Here is an 11197-nt window from a genome sequence, read left to right on the forward strand (position 1 = left end):
TTGCAATTAGAGGTATCCTCCACCGACAAAATATCATTGTTGTTCTTGGGGATTCTAACCCTCTTCTTAAGGGTGTTAGAGGTGGCGACCTTAGCATCAGACTCATTTTCATCTGAACTATCACTAGGGATATAATCCTCCTCTTTATCATCCAAACTAGCCTTTACCCTGTTAACCCTAGCTTCCAAATGCTCATAAAGTAAAAGGATTAACCCCTGATGAGCCGAAGGGCTCGACTTAGGGTTCTTAATGTGGTCAGCCAGAAAGTCATTAAGGGAAGAAACTAGGTAAAAGGGAAATAAAACCTTGTTCCCATATCTAAAATGATTCGGAAACACAAAATGGTAGCTATAAACTTTAGTAAACCTCCCATCAACCGTAACAAATTCCATAATCACTTTCACCATTTTACGCCAGAAGCTTTTTACCTGGCTGGGAACGAGGTAAGTCTTGTCATGCTTGACAAGCCTCTCCTTTTCATCTTTGTTCTTGGGAAAAGTCTTCACCGCATTGTTAGAGAATTTTCTATCCTGGAAGAATTTGGCCCCTTCCATCAACAGACCTGTCACCCCCACAACCAAATTCTCATCCATTGAGATTTGTTGAACCCTTTTCAATAAATGCATTTTGTGCATATCTTGCAATCAAATAAGTTCCATGCTACCACATTTATTTGAGGCATTTGGTCAAATAGTTAATATGACCTATTTATGCATCCACATTTTGGATACATGTCTATCAAAGTATTTCCCATTGTAATATTTGACAGTATTTTCTCTTTTGTTATGCTTTGATGGATGTGTATACCCTATTCAAAACTCCCATTTATCAACAGCATCATGATCATGCCCATGTCTTCTTTCTGTTGTAAAAACCACTCGCATAACCATTCTAGTAGGGAAGGAAATCTTTGCACCTAACAAAAGTCTTCCATGACAGCGGTGAAATAGTGGGAGTGCCCACTTTTTTAATGCCATCCAACACTTTCAAAATTTTGTTTGGGAGGTTTTCAAATTCAAAAGTTACAATGACTATTATTTGAACCGAATGAACAAGAAGGAACGAACGGTAGTGAAAGAAACAGTGGAAACCAAAATTTTGAAAATGGGAACGATGTGGATGTAAAGGGTAAAAGCACAATGTTTTTTCACACTTTTATAAAGGAAGCGGCCAACAAATAAAACTATTTAACTTCGACCGCATAAAAGTGACATTTCTAAATTGACTTTCAAAATGATGTAAACTGATGAAATGTAGAAATATTAATGAAATTTATGTTTGCTATTTTTAAAATTTAAAAAAGTAAATTGATAATTTTTTTATATTCAAAGATAGAATTTTTATTGTTGAAAAATGTTGAAAATCAAGGGTTCTAGTCGACGTCACCAAAAAAAATGAAAACAAACTTATTTTTTTCCAAATAGATGAAACATATATGAAGTGGTAAAAAAAATAAAAAAATTTGATGTATATTTTTCTCGTAATAAAATTTTAATGTCCAACATAACTGAATTTGGTAGTTTTTATTTAGTGTCGCCTTTTGTCTATTAAATTTATCATAATTAAAAAACAAATTATACCCTTTTGGAGAAGATTCTCTCATCTAGTGAAAAATATATTTTGTAATTTTTTTTAAAATCATTTATTTTTTTAATTTCAAATCAACCTCTTCTTGAGCTTAAAAAACCTACTTGCAATGTTTAAAAAATAAAAAATATTAAAAAATATTAAAATCCTAGTTCTTAACTTTTCTTTCTTGGGCTAGAGGTGTTGATAATAGCCAAGGTTGGGTGAATGTGCTTAAGGATCCTCACATGATAGACTAGAGACTTAAGCGTCTCATGCAAGAATCACATAAGATGAGTTCCCTGAAAAGTGACTAGAAACCTTATTTAGTGGCCCACCCTATTGATTGAGTTGGTGGTGTCATTCTCAATGCAAGGGCATAACTGGTTTCTCCCCAAGATACTCACCATATGGCTCCCTTGAGATGAGACAGAAATCCCCAACTTAGCATAAGCTACTTGTATCTTTCTGGGGAGAGGGTGATTGGGTCATCCTTCCAGCCCTGGAGGCCCCTACCTATTCTCTCTCAAAAAGACAAAAGAGTGGACATGCCCATCTAGGTGTGATGACACTTGAGTCAACAAAGATTCCAAGATGTGGAATGTTAATGTTGCCATGAGGCCTTGACCTTAGGATAAGAAGTGTTTGAAGTGTTTTCAACTATGTTGAGACTAGTGGAAATTAGGCTGAATTTGGCCTACAAACATACACATTGACATAAATTTTTCATTTTCGATCTATACTAACGCCTCTTAAGCAATCTTCTCACCACAGTAGCTTCCTCTATTTTTTCCACCAACAAAATTTTGATGTTTGAAATACCTGAATTTTCATGATGAACACGGTAGATTTTGTGAATTACAGGGGGAATTCCTCCTATCTTCCTGATTGATCTCTATGACATCTACAATATCCTAATTATTAGGTATTTAATGCATTTAATGCATGCATGAGTTTGATGAATTTATCTTTCTAGACTGCTACAGTGTACTTGATCCCTTGAATCGATCAATTCACTAAAGTGGGGGTAGAATTTAGTGTCATAAATTATGCATGCTCGCATTTATGACACGTATGCATTGCACCCGATGCATTTATGACCAGAACCATGATCACTTGATTTCACTATTTTGACATCATGGACTTAAAAGACAAAGTGTCCCCAATTATCTTAAAAGCCTAGATTTAGGACTATCTTAGGCTAGACCGTAGTGCAACATGTAGACATTTGTGTCCCGCACAAACATCTCAACAAATTCCCAAATTCAGAATCGCATATCCTGCATCAAGCCTTCCCCGACACACGTCTCTTCGCTTAAGCACGTCTGTAACTACTATTCCTACCGATTTCTTTGCACCAAAACCTCATCTTTTTGTTCATTGCAATCTCTAGACACTCTTGGAGAAAAAGCTCTCTAAGCATTCTAAGGAATTACTCTCACGGTCTTGGCTCTCATGTTTTAGCTCTCATTATAACTACTTAGCTACTATCTTACAACAACAAAACTATCTTGAGCTTTGTCATGCTCTCATCTCAAGAGAAGGGTTTGGATTGAACACTTTCCCTTCTCTCTTCTCTTTTATCTCTTATCTTTTCATCTCTAACATTGCATGCTTTGCATTGTTGTATATCTAAATGTATCTATTGTCTAGGTGAATTTAGTCTATCATTTTATCATTTATCTTGTATCTATTGCAATAATGGTTTTCCTCCATTAAGTGAGGTTTGTTTCTATTGCATCTATCATTTATCTTGCATCTTATGTAGGAGGGGTTTTCCTCCATTAAGCGGGGTTAGTTTCTATTACAATTATCTCTTTTATCCACTCTATCTATTTGGTTGTTTGTGGTGGTGGAAACACAAAGTAGGGATCTGACTGAGGCAAAGCCCTATATAGCCCCAACATTTTCCCTCATCTTCATGTGCATAGGTGGTGAATAGGTTCTATGTTGCTAAGAGCGGATTCTGAGATACTTCTAGTGTAATTTTTGGGATTATGTACGTACATATGACAATGCGGTGTGCAAACGTCCCCACGACACATTGTCATCTAGAATCCGAGCCTGAGTGGGTTCTCTAGTATAATTTGTTCTATGTTTATGTATTTCTTTAATAATAAGAATTCCTTTATTTTGTTATGTAATTTAATACTCTGTTTAAATTAGTTTAGTGGTTATTCATTTATTATGTTTTTATCCCCTAGCTCACCTTTAGCACTAGTAAAGTGAGGTAGTGGTGGCTGGTTTGTTCTCTTAAATTCGTCATCTTAGAGGTAACAAATCCCCTCCTCTTCAATGGGGAGGAGGGCGAGGGGGTGAATTGGCATATATTAAAACTTAATCATTCATTTATCATTCATTCCAATTATCATATGTGCAAAAGTAAATAATAGAAAATAAAAGATTAATTATACAAGAACACCAATATTTTACATGGAAAACCTAATGTGATAAAAACCATGGTGAGAACTATCTCACTATATGAAAAAAAATTACAAAGTTTTAGGCTAGGCCAAGGAAGCTAACTACTCCTGATTTGGATGTGTAGGCTAAGGCACACAAACTTAGGGAAAGATATAATGGACTTGCAAAATACTGAAGATCACTTCTTTAGGGAAATATACAATAGATTAGATTATAAAGAGTAATTATTATTGAAGTGAGTAGAAGTGCATCCCTTGAAATGTTTGTTACACTTCATTATTCTAAGCATCTGAAATTGACTTTTTTACTAGTCATCTACAATTGTGCACCTTTGCAGTTACACCATACACAACACACACGATTCTTCAAAAGATCCCATTCTTTATATATCATCCACACAAAGAAGATACATCGATTAGGTCATCCTAATTAGATGCAACATGTAGAGTATAAACCGTTGGCCACAAATACATTCAACAAAGCAATGTAGAAGGGAAACAAGATATGTAAAGCATCACACTATTCAGCACACCTTCCAAACAATCCTAAATCATTTCCTTCAACTCTACATGCTACCACATGGGCAAAAACACTCAAGTCACCTCCAAAGGATGGAATCGTTGATGCAACCTAGTCAAACATACTCAAAATATGGTGCAGACTTCCACAACAAATGCAAATGCACAACATATCATCACTTGACACTAACAATACTATATCAAAGAACCACAACATGAGAAACATCAAAAGGCGAAGGAATGCAAAGTATTCCTGCAAACAAGTACATTGTCACTTCAGAGCCAACACTTAGATTGACACTAGATCAGCTACATAGATCAAATGAGAACATGAAATATTGGATATAATATTCTTTTGCATCCACAGACATCATACTACAACCACAAGCAAAGATGAATCAATGCGACACAATGCAAACCAAAAAACTAAACCTTGTCTACAAAAATAGTCACACTTAGCTAAAATCTTTTGCAGACACCTGAATACATCTTCAATGCTCTATAATAGCCATGAGTCAACCAAATATATCATCTACATCAATATCCACTAATCTCCATATATCAATATTATGAACCCATGAGCATACTCCAGATAAAACACCACTAATCACATGCTTTTCGACCAACTTCCAAACCTTGGTAGATATCAATGAAAAATACAACACCACTAATCACATACTTTTGGACCAACTTTCCAAACCTTCGTAGACATCAATGACAACATAAAATCATATTTGCAATATTATTTTTTTATCTAAACAATAATGCTCTTGAGTTACATTTTGAATGAAGAAATTAGTTAAATAATGGTTATAAAAAAGTTAGAGAATAATTTTAGATATTGTATGATAAAGTTAATGACTAAATAAAGATATCATTAGTACATGTGATATCAAACTTGGATTTGGAAGCTATGCCTTTCTATGCCTACTAATATGATTGACACTAATCTACAAATTGATTTAGTGCATATATTATTTGTGTCAAGTCTTTTGTATGATATCTTTTTTGAGAATATTAACTTTGACCTTTAGACTTTTACAGTTGTGTGCATTGACTTTCTTTCCTTACTAGTTATAGAAAACAAATACTAGATAAAGAATTAAGGTGGTAAATAATGACAATGTGGATAATGCAAGGGTAAAATAAAACATCCAATAATCCTAATAATTATTTTGTCAATGTAAATTCCACTCTAAAAATATTAACTGAATAGACAATAAAGATGAATCTATTAGAACACTTATTTGTTGAATGTTAGATTTAATATATGAATATCAAAATGATATTAATTTTCATACTATTTAAAAAAAAAATGTTTAATTTATTCTATCTTTAAAAAATATTATACATAATCAAATATCTTATTAAAATTATAAAATTACATTAAAAATACATAAAAAAATATTATACTTCAATGTTTTATAAGCTCTAAAAATATGTATAATAATAACTTGTTTTGTACATATAAAAACTTAAACTTTAGAAATTAATTTTAAAAATATTTAAGTACATTGTTAAAATTTATTTAAAAGGAAATAAATAATGATGCCATTACACTCTTGGGAAGGGAATTACCAAAAGTTTTAAAGGATATAATAAGAAATTTTCTCAATTGGTAATTAAGTTAAATATAATATATTTATATATTGATTTAATTATTTAAGAAAATAGTAATTTAAGATCATTTTTAGTTAAAATTTAAAATTAATATTATTTGAAGATTCTATTCATAAAAGCGAAAAGTTTATTAATAATTTATTATATATAATTTTTAAAATAAATATAAATATTATTACATAATAATTGTTAAATATATTATGAAATTTGATTTTAAGACCTTTGTTTATCATTTTAAAGGATAGTTTTTTTCTTATGTTTTAAGTAGTGGCTATTAAATAAATGAAAGAGAGACATCAACATCATTATTCATGATTTCAATGTTATGAAGGAAAAGAAATTGGGTTGCTATTTTTTCAATTAAATTGACTTGTTTTAGAATGACATTAACGTTAATACTAGAAATGATCATCATTGCTTTATTTAGGATATGGGCAGAGGACACTTCAATATTTTTATAAATGTGATTACAACACTTCACAAGATTGTGATTTATTATGTATAAATTTATGGTGTTCTTTCTACTTATTCCACCATAACTAACTTTAGTAGTATGATTTTGAAACAATTTTTTCAATGAGACAATTTTTTTTTTAATACAAAAACAAACATTATTATTCAATCCTTTTTTTTTTGTTTAGAGGGTGTAGCATCCCCCTATAAAATGCGGTGCGTTAGGTAAACTTTTTTAACGTGACTGGTGATGCGGCGCAACACATCCTCCGATACCACGTGAGTTAGGGAGAGACTAGACCTTGTGACCTCGTGCTTCACCACTTGAAGCACTCCCCAATATTCAATACTTTAAATATATAATTTTGTCCAATTTTATTCCATCTAAAATTTGAAGATTCTTTAAAATTAAGATAAAAACCAAATCTACTTTATAATAATTTGTTTTCTTATATAAAAAATAATAATAAGTCATCCATCAATATATTATTCCCACATTTGTACTATAGCCCTCAGCTGCAATGGGAGTAGTTTCCCAAGCCCAAAAAAACTAAAAGTTGATGACTTTGAGAATGTGGGAACCACTAAAATATATTATTTATCAGACATTAAAAGACAAAAGAGGTATTATTAAAATATATGTTTTTTTGTTCACTATTAATTATTAGAGGAAGACAAAAGGCCAGAAAACAAAAGGAAAAAGGATGAAAAGACGCACTAACATTAAAAGACAAAAGAGGTATTATTAAAATATATGTTTTTTTGTTCACTATTAATTATTAGAGGAAGACAAAAGGCCAGAAAAGAAAAGGAAAAAGGATGAAAAGACGCACTAAAATATATTATTTATGGAAAACGTAGGTTAAGGGAAACGTTAGAGATGATGAGGCAAGCGAGGCTCTGCCATGGCAACCAGAGGCTCTGCTTTGGGTGTCGAAAGGCCATAGGTCTCGGTCATATCCAACTCTTGGGGGCTCTGAATATTAGCGGGAAGGCGCCAATGGAAGCCATGGAGAAGATTAGCGAGGCCCAGCTGAACCACTTTCAGACCCAGACTGGCCCCTGGACACATCCTTCTGCCCGACCCGAAAGGCAGCAGCTCATAATCTTTGCCCTTCACATCCAAGCTGCTGCCCTCAAACCTCTCTGGCCTGAATTCCTCGGGCTTTTCCCACACTCTTTCATCTCTGCCAATCCTCCACACACTCACCAATGCTCTGGTGTTGGCGGGGATGTCGTACTCTCCAATCTTGCAATGTTGAGTGGAAAGATGAGGAACCAGCATGGGGGCAACTGGGTGCAGCCTCATAGTTTCTTTCACTATCCCTTGCACGAATTCCATCTCACCAATGTCTTTCTCTTGCACCCATCTTTCTTTCCCCACTATTCTGTCCATTTCTTCGTTCGCCTTTGCCAGATTCTCGGGCTTTCTCAGAAGCTCTGCCAGCGCCCATTCCATAAGCGTAGCAGAGCTCTATGCTCCGCCAGCTATCATGTCCTGCAAGCCCAACAACACGTCTTTAATCAAAAACTTTTCGTTTAGGATTTTTTGATAAGAGCCCGATTTGATTATAATTTACCTGAGTGAAGGCCTTGACTTTGTGCCTGGTAAGATTGTTGGCAGGATCATCACTCTGTTGCAGCAAAACGTCCACCATATCAGCGGGCACATAATCCGGCACGCTCTTCCGCCGCCGGTAATGCTCCTCCAGCACCTCCTCCAGAAAGATATCAAATCTTCGACTTAGCTTCTTCATCCGTCTGACATAGCCCTGCAGATCAAGGAAACTCAGTGCGGGAATATAGTCCCCAATGTTAAACACACCATTGAGCACAAAAAGCTCCTCCAGCATCTCCTTAAACTCATGGGGCTCGATCTTGTTACCGCCATTCTCATCCAAATACCGCCGCCCCAAAACCATCCTCGAAATAATGTTGTTGCTCACGGACGAGGTCTCTTCCCTCAGATGCACAGGCTGAGCGGCGGCGGAGCTTTTGAAAACAGAGGCCACCACGCGCGCCACCTCCTCCACTCTGATATACTCGTACGACTCGAGGCGCTTAGTGCTGAAGAGCTCCATCAGGCAGATCTTTCTGGCCAGCCGCCAATGCTCACCGTAGGGCGACCACGTTATGTCGGAGTAGTTGTACACTCTGTATTTCCCCGCCGCAATCCTGGGACGCGAGGCGAAAGTGAGGTCGTTGGTCTTGAGAATCTCTCGTGCCATTTCAACAGAGGACGCGACAACGAAGGGGACGGAGCGCAGCTTGATTGACATGAGTGGCCCGTACGACTTGGAGAGTCGATCCAGAGATCTGTGCGGCAGAGTACCCAGAAGATGTAGGTGCCCGATTACAGGCCATGCGCGAGGACCCGGCGGTAAATTCATTGAGGGCCGAAATCTGTTGTAAATCACGTAAAGTGATAACATGGCCAGTGCGACGTAGCACAGCAATTGCACGTTGATCTCCATCGCCATTGCGCAGCACAAATGTTGTGTGCTCTGCGATTGCAGTGGATGGCAGTCCAGGGGATCATGTGGGGTATTTATAGGCGTGATGAGAATTTTTTTAATTAATCCTTATCGTGGGTGACGAAGGGGATGAGAGTTGTTGTGATGTCAGTGCTTCACTAAGGAGCCTGATTTCATAATTGGTGCGGTTGCATTGGAGTAGAGCCCAGCTCTGCGTTAATCGGAGATCGGATTGGATGGAAGACTCTATTTGAAAATAATTTTGTGATGAAGAATCGAGGAAGAAAGACGAAGTTTCGGGAGAACATAGGTATTATATTAATTTCCTGTTGACTATGGCACAATTGTGGAAACGTGCATCGGTACGTTGGATATAGTAAATATTCTTATGTAAATGTATACATAACTAGGAATTGCACTTTGGTGTGCAATGGGTACGTCTAAAATATTTAGGTCAACTAAGAATTTTTTCATTCTATTAATTGCAAACATTTGTATTGTATTATATTTTGTGTCGGGTATCATAAATAAACTTTATAATTTTAGCTTATATAGAAGAGAAAAATACACTCTTTCACACATAATTTTACTCCATTTGTAAAGACTATACTTTAAACACTCCTTCATACTGTAGTTTACTCCATTTATAAAGACAAGTAGTTTCACTCCATTTATAAAGATTGTGCTTGAAGAACCCAATATATACTGCCCAGGCTATCCTTTGAACTTTAGTTTCTAACAAACTTCACGTGTTAAGATTTACTTTGGATCCTTTGCATAGAACACTAATTTTCAAGATGTACACTGTAGTAATTTATTCCTTTCTGATCTAGCAAATTAAGTCTTGAAAGCCTAAATGAATGTGTATCCTAGATATACATTAATCCTAGCATCTAGGCGACTAAATCAAGTAAAATAGTTTAAATACAATCTCATTCAATGTTGTATGATAGCCACCAAGAAGAAAGCCAATAAGATGCAACTCTTTAACCTATAAATAGAATACGTCAAAACCAGACAAACAAATAAATTTCATACAATCTGAACAAACGTACCACAATAATTATCTAAACCAAACATATTCCTCGATACATAAAATCCACTAAAATAGACCCCTATACAGAGGCATTATGTAAAAGAAAGTGCCCATATGGTACATAATATGAATTTATAGTTTACAATCCCCAACAAACATAAGTCAACTAAAGTAGAAAAGAAGTATATGTTTAAGAGGAGCATGGGAAATTCATTATAGAAGGAAATGTAATAATAAACTTTGCAGTCATGAAAATCTTTCTACGGATTTAAGCCGTGGATAGAGATAAATACTAAGCACAAGGCAACTCGAACAACTATGACTTCACTCCAAAGATTCAAAACTCTATCTACATAATAGGATCACTATACAACAATTTATTTTTTACTCATTTAATTCTGTTAAATGTTGGATTTCTTTTTAGTTTTACCCAATTTACTATGTCAGATGGACGTTTGAGACCTAAAAAAGTTCAATTTGTGAACATGGAGTTCTTGCTTCAAGATTTTAGTTGTTGATTTCAAATATATTTGTGGAATTGTGTATACAAAAGGTGTGAGATCTGTGCCCATTGCCAGAATATCGATCTACAGTGCAAGATGGTTGTCCAGACTGACGGGTATTTCTCTTTCTCTATCTATGTCTGCAGCTGATGAGATCGGTAAAGGCCAGAAACAATTTAAGCAAGAGAATTGGAAAGGTTCAATGATCAAATCCCAAGAGCTCAACAAAAAGGCAGAAAGTGGAGTATATGTATGGTGCTTTAAGGGCAATGGTGTCAGAAGATCCACCTCAAAAAGTATTAAATCTAAGCCTAGATCTCTTATCTAGAGCACGACAGAAGGAGCATATAAGAGACATAGGTAGAGATACTGAGATATAAATAGACAGGAGGGGGAGAGATAGCGAGATAGATATAGATATAGAGCAGAAAAAAAGTGAGAGAAAAAGAAGGTGACAAAGAAAAAAAATATAATGGTTTCTTGATCTCAATAAAAATATATAGTCTATTGGAATCCTATGTAAAAGGATTATGTTTCTTATAATAAAAAAAGGTAATATAGAGATAGAGAATCAAAGAGAGATACAAACAAAAAGAGAGAAAT

General features: G+C 35.0%; 1 pseudogene; it reads right to left on the reverse strand.

The window, feature by feature from the left end:
* Positions 1–7385: 7385 nt before the first annotated feature.
* On the reverse strand, positions 7386–9398 carry LOC131052192 (trimethyltridecatetraene synthase-like; annotated as a pseudogene).
* Between the last annotated feature and the right edge of the window lie 1799 nt (positions 9399–11197).

The sequence above is a fragment of the Cryptomeria japonica genome, chromosome 2 (assembly GCF_030272615.1).
Source record: "Cryptomeria japonica chromosome 2, Sugi_1.0, whole genome shotgun sequence".
Taxonomy (NCBI): domain Eukaryota; kingdom Viridiplantae; phylum Streptophyta; class Pinopsida; order Cupressales; family Cupressaceae; genus Cryptomeria; species Cryptomeria japonica.